Below are 19,523 nucleotides of genomic sequence, written 5' to 3' on the forward strand. Positions count from 1 at the left end.
TGCATTAATCTATTTAAGAATATTTGTTACCTCACATAGTTAATAGCTTTGTATGACCAAAAATACATTTAAAAAGCTCAGTAAATTTAAAAGAAAAAATGCATCATTGTAAAGAGGGTCTATTGTAGTTAACAGTTGTTAGCAGCTGCAATTTTGTATCATTTAACCTCAAAGGTGAATCTCCTGGCCTTTGGCCACTGTGACAGGGCTCTCTGTTTCACTGCTTTTAATCTTCATTCTTGAGTGAGATTAGAAACTATGTGATGGTGAGTAATTTAATTTGATAATGAAATGATTCACCTTCACTGATGTTGTCCCAAGAACATATTTCTAGGTCTGAAGAGTGTTGCACTGTCCCCTTCTTTGTCCACAGGTTCTTTGAAAAACAATGTTGAGAATAATGCTGCAGTGAACATGGAGTGCAGACAGCACTTGAATAGGCTGACTTTGATATAGTTACCCAGAATGGCTGGATCACATGGAAACTCTACAGAGCTTCCACAGAGTTCTGCATAGTGACTGCACTAACTTACACCTCCTTTGGAGAGTTCAGAGGAGATCCCCTTGTACTAACTCCACTGCTGTGCTTTCTTTCCTGTGTATTATGTCATAAGTCTGCCCTAACAGTGAGAGGAGATATCTCATGGCCCTTTAAATTTGCATTTCTTTGGATATTAGTTACATTGAAAACTTTTTTTTGTTTCTTTCATTTATCGGGCATTTATTAGACATACAGTTATCAGTAAGAATAGATCTACTATTGTGAATATGTAGACCAACAGAGAGCAAGAAATAATTTTTATGGTAGAACATATATACATATACATATATATATATGTATATATATATATATATAGGAATGCAGAATAATGGATCTCAACTCCAGTTATTTCCTATGTTTACTAACTTACTATGGAATTTTGTGCTCTCTCTCTCTCTCTCTCTCTCTCTCTCTCATAAAATCAGAGGCTTGGATGTGAAGGAGAGGGGAGGTGTCTGGGAATGGAAAAAGTGGCGGAGGGTGGGGAAAATTACAAAAAGATATTTATCTTAGATATTGTGATACAGAGACAAGAGTTTAACTAGCACAAGAATTAAATGGTGATCAAAAAACTTATGCACAGGCTGCCAATTTACATTTTTTTCCTTTGACATGTCTATTAGGGACAGGTCTCATTATTAAATTGAATTATATGTTTTGATCTTATTGACTTGTTTAGCATTTTATATAGCTTGTGGTGAAGCTGTAGTCTTCAGATACTTTTTCTCAAGTCATTAGGCTATTTGTTTACTCTCTTCATTGTCCTGTGGGGCGCATACTATTTTTAGTGTGATACTATCAAGTTTGTCTCTGTTTTGTTACTTATGCTTTTGGGATTACATGTAAAAGCCTTTGCCAAGATCATTGTTGAGAATTTTTTCTCTATCAGTTTGTTGCTGATGTTGTGATTTTATAGTTTCAGGCCCTAAGTTTATGTCTTTCATTGACTTAAGTTGGTGGGTGTAAACGGGATGAGATATTTGATTTTTTTTCTTGTGCATATGGTTTTCCAGATTATCTAACAGTTTATTTAAAACTTGTGTTCATTTAATGTCTATGGAATCTACATAAATAATTGTTGACTATGAAATTACATTGTAAACTGTGTGTTCAATATTCTGATTAGTTTTGTGGTAGTTTAAACGACCATTCCCTCCAAAGGTGTCTCGAACTGGTACTTGACCCAATTGGTGGGGCTGAGACCGTAAATGTTGATCCAGTTTCTACATCCAATCGAACTTCAACTTTATACATGATATATATATCCAACTTTGTTTTCTAGCAATGTACAGTTATCTTTGTAGAAATGATCATACTTTATAGTACTTTTGTCAACATTCTACTAAAGCTATTCAGCAGGATTATACAAAGACTTGCTTCTGCTTGCCTAATCTTGCCCTTGAGTTCATGCTTCCCATTTTAATACAAATAGCATGACATTTTTATTATTCGAGTTTCATAATCAAGTCAGAATTTCGATACTAGAGTAACCACAACTGTGATTCTTTGGAAAAGACTGTGTTGTTTTGTGATTTGTTTCCTGTTTGAATTCTTATTTTAATTTGAGAGAAAATTTCCTGAAGCCCATATTGTTTTCATACCCATGACAATACTGGATAGCCAAGAGTTTGTAGTACATGTAAGCACTGACATGTTTGAAATTAGTCATCATTTTCAGAGTTCCTTAAGATATAATCTGACAATTGTAATTCTCAGTTCATTCTCCAACACTTTTAAATTAATATATCAGAACTAAAAAGATGAACTTGAGTTTGCTTTTTAGCCAGGTTGAAGTTCATAGCTGCCTGTAATTCTTGGCCAATGAGGTCTAACAGATTCCCTTTTAGACTCTATGGGCACTTGCGCTCATGTGCACACACCTACACACACATACACATAATCACAAGATTACAAAATGAGTGTTCTTTATCTCACTTCTCTGAAAAGGATCTAAATGCTTAGAGAAACAGAGAATGCAACGAAAATAAAATAACAGAGGAATAAAACGTTTGGTCATAACATTACAGATCAGTTTAGACCTACTTATCAATGTAAGGATATTTAAATGGTATCAAATACATTAGTCTTACTTTGGTATTATTTTTACTTTTGTACATATTTGTAAAAAAATTCATAACTACCCATACCCTGTGTGAAGGCTCTTGATTTGAAATGAATTTTCATCTACATTACATTCATTAGTCTTTTTCTTATGCTTATATATCCAGTGATTTGCAAGTATCATGGTTGAATGGCATATTTATTAAATTTATGAAATAGAATATGGTTAAAATATAGTGTGTCTCTTTTAGATGTTTTGAACTTAAAATCTTAGAAATAGTTCATCTTCTAAATTTAAGTACTTACATTTCATTAAGACTATGTAAAATTATTGTGATTCTAAGGCATTAGACAGTGGAGATAATGCCTAGAAGAGTTAAATAATACTTAGAAAAGTAAAATTGCACTTCAAATCTCAGCTTATGCTTTTGGTATTGAGCAGAGCCTTTTTTAGCTGATCTATCATCTTTCTAAAGGGAAACATTTGGTGGAGTTTATCTCCAGAAGTGGGATGTAGGAGGAGGAATGGGAGGGAGGGGAAACTGCAGTCAGGATGTGTGAAAGATTTAAAAATAGCTTCACTTTTTCTTTCACTAACACCGAGTCTGATCGTAGAGCTTATTCCTAACCATAACATTAAACATTTACCAATGATACTTTATCATTCAAAGAATGTGAAAAGAAAAGAAGATGATGAAATCAAAGAGACAACACCAGCTCTGGAAATGAGAAGCAAAAAACCCCCAACAAACAAAAACAAAAAGAAAAAAACAACAGAAATTTATGAAGGTCATTTAAGAAGTACAGCAGAACCCTGGCAATGAAGACGTTGTATAATTTTATTCAAAATCTATGGTATGTGCTAAATTTAAACTTTGTTGAGTTCTGATAGCGATGTGAAACTTCTGAGTTACTTTATTATAAATATATGTCCTGATTGTTGTTTACTGGTAGGCAAATCTCACTAAAATATGTTTCCAATCTTTGTAAACTGTGTGTTGATTGTTGAGTTGTGTCAAAGTATCTGTAAATAACTGTCAATTCACTTATATTAAATTGCAATGTGACTTATCATTATTTTAAAAAAATGAATTTAATATGATGAACTTCTTTCCATTAGAATCTTATTAGGATTACAATTAATTTATATGACTTTTGAAAATGGGAAATAGTTACAGTTTTTTTCTTATAAATATCTGCCTGAATATACTAATGGAACTAAAATAGCTGGCATATTCTTGAATCCTAATTTTTAGTGTTAACTTATAGGATTTATTGCCCATTTATGAAATGCAGCCAAATTGTCTATGTTTTCGCATTTTGAGAGGTTAACAAAATAATTATATTTCATAAAAGAGAATAATTTTGTGAACTATCTTTCACCCAAGCATTCCTTAAAGTTCATTTGTGCATTTTACTGGGAAATATATTACATGAAGAAAAACAGAAGTTACTTCATAATTATTCTATACTTTAACATCTCCATTGCTCACGTTTTATGGTATGCCCCAGATATTTAATTTACAAGGAGCTACAGTTGACAGGAAAATAATTCTACACACATACATGGTTAAACTAAATGTGTATTAAAATCCTGTATCATTCACTTTTAAAGTTTTATTTAAAATATATTAGATATTTAACTAATATTTACATATTTAAGTATATAAATATATGCTATTAAAATTTATTTAATGTTTTAATAGGAAAGTGAGTATACTTGAAATACAGACATCACTGAAAAGACACAGAAAATATAAAATGTAGTAGTCAATCTGTCACTGCATGTGGGAATCATTGAAAATGTAAAGCAATGGAAACTGCACAGATTATATTGTCAATTCCCCCCAAAAAATCTTTTTACAGAAAAACATGCTTTTCTAGTACTTCAGAGGAATGGTACTGCATATTTCCATATTTGGTGAGCTTTAAATGCTTGTGTGTTGCTTATCTCTTTGTTATGTAATAATTGAGCCCAGGAACATCCATTCAAATTTGATAACGAAATATAGATTATCTCAAAGTAGAATATAAAAATCATTAAAATTGTTATTGAACTGTGGGAGTCTAACAATCAATCATCCAATTCCAAATGAAAACATGAAAACCCTTTTCATTAATACATTAATTTTCAAGCATATTTTCTTTTAATTTTTAAGACATTGATGTCCCCTTCATTGATGAGTTGAACATTTTGGGGTCAGGAAAAGAACCTCTACCACCTTGAATTCTTAGGGTTAAGTGAATGAATAGTTCAGTATCAGGTATAAAAGCATAAAAGGAAAATTCCTAAATCTGAAAAACAGAGTTTTGCCTTCATGATCGTACTAGGAAATTTGGATTTTTCAAATTATTAATATATTAATGGGTTAGAAATCCAAAACCCATTAAAAATGACTCTAGGGCAACTGTTTGGGATGCTAGACATCTTCCTTTTACCTCCTTCTAAACGAATTGGTACCATTTAAACATCCTCATCCATCTTGTTGCTTTATTATGTGCTTACTGATAGAATGGGATTTTGAAGACTTAGATACAGTTTGGGATGTGACAAGTACATTGTAAGGTATGGCACACTCCAGAATATCATCATAAATTGTTACTATGTTTCTACATAGAAACAAGGTACAGAGACCAAAAGAAGAAAGGAGAGTGACAGCCAGCACTCGAAGACCCAATAACTCACTGTAAAGCTATCTGCATCTCAAAAACTGGAGTTCAGTGAGCACAAGATCAATTTACAAAATTATGCTTAAAAGAGTAATAAGCTATTTCACTCCGTTAAAATTTATAGTGTTTGTGGCTAATAATTTCTGGTGCTTTGGCCTCAGTTAGAGTAATGGGAATAAACTGTGTTGGCAGTCAATGTTCTGAAGCTTTCTGAGCACTGACAGCAGGGTTAGCAGGACTCCACTTGATGTATCTGTAATCCTTCAATGTCGTTAACTCCCGAGTCATATATACATATCTCTTACCATTCTGTGTGAGGAAATGAAAAAGAGGATGCATACTACATTTGGTCTATGCAATAGCATGGATACCTAGGAAAAGCACTTATGACTAAGCTGTGAGCTCACTATATTTTCCATGGAACATCATCTTGACTTTTGAAAAGATAATTAAAAAACTGGCTATTTGGTCTGAAAATTGAAAGTATTCTCTAGAAAACACTGTTTTGACCAGGCACTTCCAGAAAATCAACTCTGAAATAATGTGAATGTATGAGTCTGAATTAGCTGAAGAAACAGAATCAATAAACTGAATATATAAATATGAGAGTTAAACAGACAAGGACTGGATAGTCCCACAGTGGCTGGCAGCCACAGAACCAGCAGCTTCCCTGATCAAGAAGCTGGAACCCTCAGCAATAAAGCAATGATCCAGCCCCCAAACCTGAAGGCCTTGAAGCTCCCTAGACTTTTGCTTCGGTGACTCATATTCAGGGCCAAGACTTAGAGACTGAAAAGGCAAAGACAGAAGCAGAAACTTCATCATACATGAAGGGTCTAGTTTCAGGCACATGCAAACTTCCAGGTTTTGCCTCCCAGCTCCCATTATGTTGATGATGCCATTCACACCCAGGGTGATTTTTTTCCATCCCAGTTCACTGGCAGACACACCAGAGTCTCCACAAACATTGTGTAAACGTCCAGAAGTACACATTAAAGGCATCCAGGAAGTTTCTCAATTATTTGTCAGTTATCTTGACAATCAATCACAGTCATCCATGATAAGAATCAAGCATTGGGGAGAATTTCATGGTTTTGGAAGACTTGGAACCATTACTGTGGTCCAAACAGCTCTCCAAAGTTGTCTCCTGGAGGATATGCAGCAATATGTCATAGAAAAATGTGAATTCTTGATAAGTAATGCAATGGATTATTCTTCAGATGATGGATATTAGGTAGAAAGAAAGAAAGGGATTACATGTACCTTTAAAATCCAAGCTTGCTCCTTCTCAAGAGCTCCACTAGAGCTCTTTCAACCTTTTGCAGCTAGTTCCACTAAGCTGTCAATGACTACCCAGTTTCTCCCAGCTTCCCTGACTAGCTCTCTCTGTCTTCACTTAGCTAGCTCCCATGGCTGGCTGGCTAAACTACCCACCAGTGACTGTCCTGCTGTTATGCCCTTTCTCTTGTCCACCTGAATCATTGTGAATAGAAAACATCAGACATCCTTAATATTTTAAAATCAGTCAGATGACACAACCAGTGGGTTTGGAATCTATTGTCCTAAAATCATCAGCTATTCTATATTAGACTCCATCAGGGATGGCAGGGGAAACCATTGGATCGAATAGCCCCCAGGACTATGTGGTGTCAGCCCTCTCTACTCCACAGCCTTGCTGAAAAAGCCCTTTCTCTTTATTGTCTCCTCTTCTTCCTCCGGGGACCTGGAAAACCCAGCTCAATATCTTCAACTAAGGATTGGCTTCTGCTGTCTTTATTTACCCAATTAAAGAATTAGGGAATCTCCCCTTACAGAAAAGAAAGAAGGAATGAAGGGAGGAAGGAAGATAATGCATACATACATACATACATACATACATACATACATACATACATACATACATGGATACATAGGTGATAAATGGATGGTTGGATAGATCGATGGTAGAAAATCTGAATCAGATATGCTGTCGTAAAATGAAATGTTTCACAAATCTCAATGACTAGCACATGTTCCAAAACTCTTTAAAAGTCCATAAAATGCAACACAATAAATAAAAATACACTGGAATTTCGTGCAACAGAATGCAGTAGGCTCATTTGCATGATGCAGGTTCCGCATTACAAAACAATAACAACTTGCCATATTTTACTATGGATCACAAAAGATTTGACAACTATACAAAAAAAGTTTTTTTAAATACTCTTTGTCTATTCATTACTGTGTGAGGATGAATATTCTACAGATACATCACTCCCTGAAAGCAGCTAGCAGTATATAATGCGCATGGAGAAACCCAGCTGTATTCTATTAAGACAGACATAAAGGGATTTGGAGAATGGAAAACAATACACCCCTCCCTTCAGAAGCAGAGTTTTCACTCATGTTCTGTATTTTAACATGTAAATGAGCTTATGCATATTTAGTGAAGAAATTATGTCAAAATCATCAGATTAATTATGTCATAAATATCAATAGATATAACCCATATCAGCAAATACCCTTTGGGGGAAAATATGTTTTAAGGGTGGAAGGCGTTCCTGAGGTCAAAACTTTAAGAACTAAGGAACTGATGTCTTCAATATCTCTCTTTTTCTCTCTCTAATAAATTGTTTGACAATTATAATGCTATGAGTAACAGTAATAACAAAAAAGATTTATAATTAAATTCTCACAATTCATAATTGAAATATTTTACACAGTTTTCAATGTCATATTCATTTTATAAAATCATTCAACAGTTACATCTTTGTCAAAACTAACATTCCCATAAAAATAGTATTAAAAGATGTCTCCTCATAATCACATGTATTACTCTTGTATTAATTTTCAATCTTCTAGTCATGTACAACACAGAGCATCTTTTTCTTTTTTTTTTTAAATTTCTTTTTTTTTTTTTTTGGTTCTTTTTTTCGGAGCTGGGGACCGAACCCAGGGCCTTGCGCTTCCTAGGCAAGCGCTCTACCACTGAGCTAAATCCCCAACCCACAGAGCATCTTTTTAAATGTTTATATATCATCAGCGTATCTTCTTCAGTGAGGTATCTGTTCACATTTCTCACCCAAAGTTAAAATTTACCTGCCTTGAAAGCTGTGATGAGTATGTCTTCTCTTCATTTAGACTCTACATGTTACCCTATCCCACTTAATTTTCACAGACAAAGCATTACATTCATCTCCCCTCACCATCAGTTCTTTAGCCCACTTATTAATGTAACTTATTTTCACATTCCCTCCATTGTCTTCCTTCTAAGATCTCATAATCAGCCAATTAAATGCCAAGATGGTCCTTTCTCTTCTCTGTGGATGAGAGTGAACTGTTCCCTACTCTCCCAAAACAAGGGTTAAATTAGCTATGTGTGTTGAGGCAGTGTTTCTCTCAGTTACATTCAGATTACCACAGTAGTTACTGTTCTTTACTATGGCCTTGTAACATTTGGACCAGTTTCTCACATTGAAGCTGAAGTACTGTAAAGTTGAAGGTCATTCCTAACTAAGCAGCCATTGCTCTTTAACTGTTCTAGGAGAGGGAGAGTTAGCTTTTTATTATTTATTTTACTTTATAGTCCTTGGTGGTGTAACATGCTTCAGGGGGTGTAGATCGGCATTTTGATTGGATGTTTTCATTTGTTTGTTTGTGTGTTTGTTTGTCTGAAGATGAAGAAAAAAGGGTTAGTTGGATATGGGACAGAAATAAATTTGGGAGGAGATTAGGAGAAAGTGTGAATTTGACCAAAATAGAAAGTATAAAAATCAGAAAGAGGTAAAAAACATGTATCAAAATAAAATACCGAAAGAAAGAAAAAGAAACCCTGTGATACCAATAACCTAAATAGATGGCATCTTTAAGCCATTAACCCAGAAGTATCAACAAATATGTACAGTCCTTTCAGTATTGGCATCTAAATGTGGAGAAGATGAAAAACATACAACTTGTTCATGTTAACAATGATTTCTCATTTTCTTTTTGTCTAGACCTAGTGTGAAAAATGCCATACAAAAGCGATGTTAACTTATTTTAGGAACTTAAAAGTCTCATAAGAATTAAAACATAATACCTAGACCCCAAGGGAAAATGGCCTTTTTTAAGAAAATGAATGTTGCAGTCTAAATTGCTTCCATGAGAAGGCACACTAGTTTTAGATTGAAAGAGACTTTATTTATCTAGAAAATAAGCAATTATTTTTAGTTCAAGGTCCATTCTAACGCCAAGAAGTACCTCAGATCAAGCTCAGTGCACACTACACCTGATGGGTAAGAGTAGATAGGACCATGTATTTCAACTATGTAAAGTTTCTTTGTAAATATTAGTTTCAATACATAAAAATTTAGACTAGTTTCCAAAGATTACTTTTTTCCTTCTTTCTTTGATGAAACCATAGATGTTTTCTAGTTAGAAGTTTAATATATAAGTAAGTGCCAGGAAAAAATCTTATTTTTGAGGTCATGTGTAAAGTCGTTTTATTAAAATCCTGGAAATGTATAAAGCACTCAGTGTCAGGAAATGTGGAGGCCTGGAGAGTGTTTTCTGTGGTGCTGAGTTAAACCATACAATGTAGATGAAAGGGGTGGAGACGGGGAGAAGGAGAGAAGGATATAGGGGGAGAGGGAGACATAGAGCGAGAGGGAGAAGGAGAGGAAGAGAGAGAGAGTTATGTAATACTGGTCATAAAACTATAGAGAAAAGATTAGTTAAACAATGCCTTGATTTTTAAAAGTTTAGATTTTTTCCTTTAATATTCCCTGAACATGACATCATTTTAACTACTTATTTTTCTACAGAATAGGATATACTAGGCTCAGCATACCTTTCTGCTGCTGGTTCCTTTATTCTCACTCTGATTCTAGTTTTGAAGAAGTGACCATTTTTCATGTATCCAGAATCTTTGTGTTAGAAGCTACTTGATGAGCAAGCACTAAGGGCCCTTCTCGAATGTACTTTCTGTATCCTGATTGACTCCTTCAACATTAGCATTCACTTAAAATAGTTTTTCCTAGGGTTTTTTGTTTTCAGGATACTACAAGCAATTATTGTTCTAATACTACCAGGAAAGAAAAGGAACTGGAAGAAGAGGGAAGCAGAAAACACTGTTAGCACTAATTCCATGGTGACATGTGAAGCCACATAGTTATCTCAATTCATCTCTAAAATAGTCTTCTTATTTTATTCTTCTGTAAGCTTAGACCCTGGCAGGCTTTCATTGTAATTCCTGTTTTGTCTATTTTACCCTATTTCACAGTGAGTAGGGAGATCCACACTTTGCAGGTAAAACATGTTTAATCTCCAATATTCAGGGTAAGTCATTTTCAATGAAACAAAATGCACAACATCTATAACATCTGTATGGATTATTTAACATATTAATGAAACTGAAATTCTTTAAAAGTTTATGCTTTAAATTTTTTGACTAGTGGAAACATTTGATTGTATCTAATAATCATATTTTTGTCCCATGAAATTTTGTTACGTAAATTCAAAACACCTTAAATTAACACAAGAAATCTTAGAACACTCTCTAAGAATTTGAGGGAGAAAAAGAAAACCATAGCTGAATACCACAAGATTCTGGAGCCAGTAAATCAAGTATCAGGACCTGAGGACCTAGATTCACCAGGAACTATAAAAATCTTCACTTTCATGCTGCACGCATATTTTTCACTTGCTTCTTTGACGTTAATGAGTTTGATCTAGTTCTGTGGGAAGGAGTTGAGCCTTGGCATCATGAAGAGAGCCTTATGAGAGGCTGTTGGTGAAGCCTAGTTCCAAAACAGCAGTGTTTTGGAAATGCCAATATCATGAGATGACCAACAAGAAACGCAGCAACAATGGAATATAGGCAGCTGAAGTCTAGAAGACAAGGGGGAGCTTGAATGGGTGCAGCTGAAGAAGTAACCCAAGGCCTTAGAGGACCCTAGAAGATTGAGAGTGGATTCCAGACATTGGACATTTAGAGTTTGACTTTGGTTTGATTATGTCTGTCCTGATATTTTTCCTTCTTGAAGTAAGAACGGATTGTAGTGCAGCCCACAGCTGAGAAACTTTGAACTGTAAAAAGACTGAATTTGTAAAGAGATTGCATATTTTAAAGGGATTGTAATTTTAACATGTAAGGATTTGTTAAGACTGGGAATTTTAAAGTTATTTAGAACTTGGGGATAAATAAGAAAGTAAGGGTTGAGTCTTAATAGTGATGTGTTTGTGTGTCAAGTTGACAAGGGGTCAAATATACAGGCTGGTATGGTCAACTTAACACAAGCTGGAGAGATCACAAAAATGGAGCCTCCCTTAAGGGAATGCCTCCATGAGATCTAGCTGTAAAGCATTTTCTCAATTAATGGTCAAAGAAGGAGGATCTAGCCTATTATGGGTGGTGCTATGCCTGTGCTAATAGTCTTAGGTTCTATAAGAAAGTAGGCTGAGCAAGCTAAGGGAAGCAAGCCAGTAAGCAGCACTCCTCCTTGGCTTCTGTATCGACTTCTGCCTCCAAGTTCCTACCCTATGTAAGTTCCTGTCCTGACTTCCTTTGGTGATGAACAGCAATGTGGGAGTTTAAGCTGAATAAACCCTTTCCTCCCTAACATGCTTCTTGGTCATGATGTTTTGTGGAGGAATAGAAACCTGACTAAGATAGAATGCTAAATTGACCTGGCTTCCTTAATTGTGGCCTGAAATGTTTTCTCAATAGAAGTCCTCCTCACTGTCCTTCAGGAGACAGTTCTAAAGTTGAAAGGGTAAAATATGGATTCTCTGAGTAACGAGACTCGTGTGTGTGTGTGTGTGTGTGTGTGTGTGTGTGTGTGTGTGTGTGTGTATACGTACATGTATGTAGGACAGAAAAGGAGAGATCATGAAGCATAAGATATAATTTTGCTCTTATTTTTGTGATTAATAACAATGTAATCTATGTTGAGATTGCTGATACATTGAGTAGAATAAAGTACAGCAATGAATCTAAAATGATAGGCAAAAAAAGTATCATTAATTTCAGTTCAGCACTTTATGCCTAATATACAGCCACTAATTCATGCCACCTCTTATATTTGAGATTTTATAATTTATGCTAAATATTAAATCTACTGTGGACTCATTTTATAAAAGACATTTGATTTGAGAAGTTGAATAGCGAACATTCAGAAGTTACATAGTAAAATGAATAAATGACATGAATAATAAAAAGAACAATGACAATAACAAACGTGTTCTGTTGCAAAGCTAGGTCTTATTTTCAACATATTTTTAATTTTATGATTAATCACTAGATAAATTACATTTATTAATATATCACATTTTATATATGATAACTCTGAAACCTCATCTAAAATTTGCTCTTAAGCCATTCATACGTGTTCATCTTGGTAAAATCATGCGTTACAATGTGTGTGTATTTATATGTTTATTTATGTGGAATTAGTGCTTGTGTGAGTCAAAGTACTGTTCATCATATTTCTATTTTACAAAATCATTAGAAACTATCTCAGTTGATAATGAAAAATAATTCAGATCCCCATTTTTTTCATCAAATACTGAATTGTGGCGAATATTCAGACAAGTTATACCTAATGCCAAGAAATACCTCAGATCAAGCTCAGGGCACACTACACCTGATGGGTGAGACTAGATAGGATCCTGTATTTCAACTGTGTAAAGTTTCTTTGTAAGTATTAGTTTTTAATAAATGAAAATTTAGACTAGTTTCCAAAGATTAGTTTTTCCTCCTTTCTTTGATGAAACCATAGGTGTTTTCTAGTTAGAATTTAATATATAAATAAGTGCCATGAAAAAAATCTTAGACAGAGTTGCTTAGTAAAGTAACAAATATCTGGAAAAATTAAGAGTACAAGTAACCATTACCTTACTAAAATCAAATAAACCTAAAAAAAGTGTTCTTTATCATATGTTTTAGATAATTTTCCTTAATGAAGACAGTTTTTTCTAAAACATTATATTTAGTTTTAGGCTAGTGGCAATGAACAATGTATTCTTCGGGGATACGGACAGAAAGAGAGGCATACAGAAGCATTCACAAAGTTCAATGACAATTCAATGATAGTATACATTAATTCAGATGTCTGGAGTGATTGAACCAACTTACATAATTAAGGAAGCAGCAAAGACAAAAACAAGAAATTAATGTTTGTTTGCCATCTTGCTATGCGGAACATATTCTTATTTTCCTAAGCAATTACTACCATGGATACTGGTAGTATTGTGAATATCATTCAGAAACGCATGAATGATTTGCAGTGAATTAGAAAGTAATAAGCAAAGTAGTGTAGCCTTTAAATTAAAAGTGTAGCTATGTCTGTTTTCCCATCAGTCTTGTTTTTTCCTTGATGAGTATAAATTTAGATTTTCAGGTGACACCAACCCTACCAGCTTGTGCATACATACCATTGCTTGGCTATAATATCTGTAAATTTTATTTTGGACTGTGAGGATACCATTAAATAATTCCTCATAAGTCTATTTGTGCAACTGCTTCTCATTTTATTTGATTTAACATTGTTTTGCTACAGATGTCACTAATGTAAGGGTACATAAAATAATTATATAGCAAACATAGTCCACTCCTAGGACAGGGGTTTCAAGGCTAAGTAACTTGTCAATCACTGAGCTTTGTTTCTTCCATTTGGGGACTTTAAGCTGTTTCAGAAAAGAGGCAACAGTCATTTTGTAAGGGTACTTCAAATCTTGATGACAGTCCAAGAGTAACACAAGTACAGAGTTCAAGAAAAGCTGACCAAGTTTGGAAAAGGGCCACAGAGAGATGGCCAGTAGGATCAAGATTATTAGATACAGATATTTATGAGATGCAGAAAAAAACTCTATAAAGCATTGCTCTGGGTTTATGTAATTTTGTCAAGTTTATGATCTACAAAAGAGGGCATTCTTCTAGGTTATATAATCAAACTAATTCATTAAGAAAGACAGCTGTCTTTCACCTGCTCAAAAAAGGAACAAAACCTCATCTTTAACTGATCTGTGCATATTGCATAACACACACACACACACACACACACACACACACTTCATGTTTGCAAAACAAACAAACAAGCAAACAAACAAATAAAAGCCGGACAGCCAGGAATGCACCCCATACAAGATTCACCCCCAGGGTATACTGAGAAGCATTCCAGCTGCCCGCCTTGATCCTACCTCAAGTGCATTGAAACTGATTTCCCTAAAGACTTACTTCCAGGACAACTTCAAAACACCTAGCTCACTTGGTCCAGCCTTTCAGACTGTTCCAGTCTGGACATCATTTAAGCCTGCACTTCCTCAGCATACAGAGACTGGACAACAAATGCTACAGCTAGCTTTATTAAGACTAACAATTTCATTCTAGAGTTCTTGGACCCCCTCTCACCCCCCCAACAAAAGGAATCCTTTTTCTCAATTAATCAGGAAGAAATTATCAGAAGAATGTCATACAAATCCCTTAAGTTGAGGTTGATGGCTTTGTTCATTTATGAATAATAAATAAATTTTTGAACATGTTTTACCAATAATTGGTCGTTGACAGGAAGGAAATGAGATATGAAGTTTAGACTCAGGGATTTCTATCTTACCTTTTTGCCCCACTGTACTTCTTACTTCTTAGATGAGGGGTAGGGGTTGAAAAGAAAAAGAAAACAAATATAAAACGACCTTAGAAAAGAGAAAGGAAGCTTGCCTCCAGAGAGCTACAAACCTAAGGTTTATAAACATCCCAAATTTATTATTCAAGTTTTCTATCTATTTGTACAATAGTATTTTGGGGCAGTGTCAATTCTTTATATAGCAAGTTAAGGAAGATTACTCAATTTTCTTGCAAGATACCTTTATCAAATTATGAAGTATTAACAGTTGGATCTTGAATTCCCACTAAAAACATGGATAGAATAATTAATGATATAGAGGGAAATGGATATAATTACTGGTCCTGTCCAGATACCTTATTTATTGTATGTCATACATTTTTAGATCTATTTTAATAGTGTTTATGATGTTACTGTTATAATAATTGTTATCAGCTTCTCCTTTTAAAAGGATGCAAGTAGATATTGTGCATTTAATGTGGAGCCTAGCTCACAACAAAATAAAACTGTGTATAAGTCTAACATGCTTTGTGTAATGCACCAAAGTTTGATGTAGAAAATTAACATGAAGCAAATTTTCTTTGGGATAAAAAAACTAACAAAACTTCCAGTGATGCAACTCTTCAGGAATTAATGTAATGGATTTCAAATGGATCTCCTAATTTTATGTGTATTTGGTTATTGAGTGTAAAAAGAAATAATTCTCACCATTATTACATGGTAATTTTATTGGGAGTCATAGAAAACAGTTTCAGAGTTTATAAAGAAAGGATTTGGGTAGCAACTAAGGAAATCATGCAGTTTACTCTTAAGTTATATGAAGCTAAATTATATAGAAACACAATAAAGTGTTCGTGTTTATTAGAGAGGGAAAGAAAGATCCAACATCATACAAAACATATTTGAAAGTTAAATGATGTTTGCTGGATCACAGAATTATTGATCTATGTTCAACCTTTAGCATCTTGAACATATTTCCTCTTGCATGTTCCCGGGGCTTTAAGTAAACATGCTTGATTTTACAGGATGCTTCAGTTTTCTGAGTAGCTCACATTGGGTTTAAATACTTTTCACCATTAGAAAATATCTCCCTTACATCTCATTAACTACCTGATTCTCCTCAATTTCTATTTTAGTGGCTATCAGCCTGAAAAATATCAATATATATATATTTGCTTCAAGTGAGTGAAGGTGTTTTCAGGCAGTGGAAATAGACTATACCCCAACTGCTGATCCAAGCTTTGATCAAGAAATTGTAGGATGTATAGATGACTCTGTCTTACAGATCTTTGTAGATTATTTGCTTACGTATAAGTATAGTTATCAATGTAATCTATTATCAACTTGAGATAATTTAGTTACCAAGAATATACATATTGATATTATTTTTTTCTGATATAGTAGAACATGCCATATATGGGTTTATCTTTGACATTTTGTTGCTCTTGTGTGATTAAATTTCAGGTATACTATGAAGAACTGTTCAAAATTCTCATTATGGAAGAGTGCAACGTTTCATTCTCTTGATTATCTTCATGTCTGTGAAGTTGTCAGGCAGCTCTAATTTTGAAATGAATGAATTTTAACATCAGATGAAAACATCCATTAAAACATTTCTTCATGGATATGTCTCCTATGTCTCTACATGTTATGGTTACAATTTAATTTAAAAAACCATACATATGGTTGGAGTGGTCATGGCATTTGATTTTCATTCAGGTATACATCTCTGGACTTTTCTTCACTTTTCCCTTCTCAACATCAAGAGAGAGAGAGAAAGAGGAGGGAGGGAGGAGAGAGAGAGAGAGAGAGAGAGAGAGAGAGAGAGAGAGAGAGAGAGAGAGAGAGAGAGAGAGAGAGAGAGAGAGAGAGAAAGAGGAGGGAGGGAGGAGAGAGAGAGAGAGAGAGAGAGAGAGAGAGAGAGAGAGAGAGAGAGAGAGAGGTGGGACTGAGGTAGCACTGAAAAAACACCACACCTAGCTGTTGCTAGGTCCCTGGGAGTCTAGCAGTAATTGTCTGTAAGGCAAACACTTCCATTCCTAGTTTCTTCAGGGCTTTTATCATGAAGTAATTTTGAACGTTGTTAAAAGGACTCATTGTCCTTTTGATGAACTAACCAGAATTTTATGTACACTTCTAGAAGGATCTTCTAAATTCTGGGGCTGCTTTTCTGTAACCAGCTTAGCTTGAATATTTTTCCATCTACTATGCTTTAGTTCAAGTCAAGTTTCATGTGATAGCCATGTGGTTCTGCAGAATCTGTTGGTCTCAAGCTTATAACAACTGGGAGTTTAGTGGGGTGAGTCTTCTGGGTGTGGGGACATGATTGTATTTAGTTTTCTACTCTCCCTGGAAGAGTGATGTGAAGCAAAATTTCTCCCAGGGGTCTCCTGTGAAACCTTGCTTTAATGCAACAGGTGATGTTTGATGGTTGGCTCTAAGTGGTTTCCCAGTTTCTCGTGATCTTCTGAATAAATATAATTTTGGTAAGCCTGTTAAATAAAAAAAAGAAAGTTATATATTGGGTTCATCAGCTCATTTTTTTAAATTCACAGTTTACTTGAGTGATATTTGAGTTTTGCAATTCAATATTTACATTTTCCAGCAATTCTTTCTTAAAGAAAACTAAAATACATAATAGCCAATAAAATAAAACTACAATTTACTCTTTAATTCATCACTGTTGAGTTTTAAATAGTCTTACAAATAAATTTAAACTGTTATAATCTAATCTAACTTGCTATTTGGATTGTGTATAATATTGCATCTTTACCTTTTATTCAACAAAATATTTCAACATTCTCATTTTAAAATAGCATTAGTGAATTGTGAATGAAATTTGAAAAAAAATGTGTTAATTAATGAATGAGTTGTGCATGTACATAGCCCTTGAAACTACTGGTAAGAAAGGAAATAAATGTAGACATCATACTAAAATTCTTACCTTCTTATTTTGTTTTATGCTAAGTACATTTTGCAAGAAGTCTCTTCTCTTGACAAAGATTTTCAGTGCCCATTGTTGTCTAAAAATTATTTGTAGACAAAATGCCTTCTACCCTTCACATAACTTTTACCTGGCATTTGCTTTTAGTGACAAATGCATAAACTCACTCTCTACATACATTGAGGCTAAGAAGCCATTATCCTGTGTATTATAAGAGGTTTTTTTTATTTTGGCCCTATGTTTTTAATATTTAAAGTTGATTTTTGGGTATTAGTGTAAGATAAAAGTCTACTTTTTTTTCTTTACAAAAATACTGCTTATTTTTTTCTTCAAGTATTTAATCAACTACTTGCTTGAACTTGAATACCATTTGATTCCAAAAAGTTTGTTGATCTTCTTATATGTTGCACTTCTCCTATTTTAACAGAAGTTTCACAGGAAGTTTCCAAGCTACTTTGTGAATCTTCAATGTTCAAATGGTCATAATGTTTAATTGCTGCTTTTTGACAATTTCTTTCTTGTCTTTTCCTGGGTCTGCTTATGTGACTAACTTCCTTAGACAGGAGTTTTTCTCAAATCAACACCCTCTGTAGGACAATATTTTTGATAGATATTGCTTAAATTTAATAATATCATGGAATATCTTATTTTCTTCATCTATTGTATAATCCAAAGTTTTGCTGCATAGAAGAGTCTGGGTTGGCATCTGTGGTCTCCTGAAATTTGTGCAACATCTGTCTATGTGGTCCTTCAGGGTTTTAGACTATTTATTCAAAAGTCAAGTGTTTTCGTATTAAGTCTTCCTTCATATGCTACTTGCTATTTTTCCCTTGTGGATTTTAATATTCTCCCTTATTATGTAGGTTTAGTGTTTTGATCATTTTGTGCCAAGATGAATTTCTTTTCTGGGTCACTTTAATTGGTACTCTGCCAAATTTGCAATCAAATTCATAAAAGAAAATTTTCAACTTCAATTATGCATTGGTTCTCACACAGTGAGTGTAGGAAACTTCATATCAAATTTGTAACAATATACAAGTCATCCATTCAAAACGTGGAGAAATATCAGAACTAACTAAATGGACCTATAGATATTTACAGAACATTTTACCTGGACACAAAAGAATATAACATCTTGCTATCATCTCATAGATATTTTCCCTAAAATCATATAAAAACATACAAAGCACTTCCAAAAAGACGCAGGATAATTAAAACACATTGCATCCTATCTGACTTTCATATATTAAGTCTGGATATCAAGAACAACAGGAACAGCAAAAATCTTACAAACTACTGGAAAGTGAATAATTTACTATTGAATGAAATCTGTCAAAAAGAAATTAAGAAAGAAATTTAAGACATACTAGAATTGAATGAAAATGAATATACAACATGCCCACATTTATAGAGCACAATGAAGGTATTTCCTAAGAGGCAAATTTTTGTGTTAAATGCCTACATTAAAAATAATAAAAATAAAAATGAAGAGATCTTAACACTCCTGAACCCTCAAAAAACTCCTTCTTAAATGTGGTGGTATGTTGGAGAAATAATCAATACAGAAATCAACAAAATAGAAAAGAATGCAAAAAGTGAATTGAACAAGGAGTAAGTGAATTTAAGCTTTGGTTCCGGTTATATTGTGTATAGAAACAGGAAATAATGACAACTATTCTTCATTTAGGGGACTTTTGTTTTGTGTGTGTGTGTGTGTGTGTGTGTGTGT

The 19,523-nt window shown here is 34.0% G+C and overlaps 1 protein-coding gene across 1 annotated transcript in view; it reads left to right on the forward strand.

The window, feature by feature from the left end:
* The window catches only part of Cylc2 (cylicin 2), a 34,984-nt gene extending 18,509 nt beyond the window's left edge, over positions 1-16,475 (forward strand). Inside the window, 2 exon segments of the mRNA NM_001427183.2 lie at positions 3,274-3,457; positions 16,315-16,475. The gene's annotated coding sequence lies outside the window, so the exon portion shown is untranslated.
* The last annotated feature ends 3,048 nt before the right edge of the window (positions 16,476-19,523 follow it).

This window comes from Rattus norvegicus, chromosome 5 (assembly GCF_021556685.1).
Source record: "Rattus norvegicus strain SHRSP/BbbUtx chromosome 5, alternate assembly SHRSP_T2T, whole genome shotgun sequence".
NCBI lineage: Eukaryota > Metazoa > Chordata > Mammalia > Rodentia > Muridae > Rattus > Rattus norvegicus.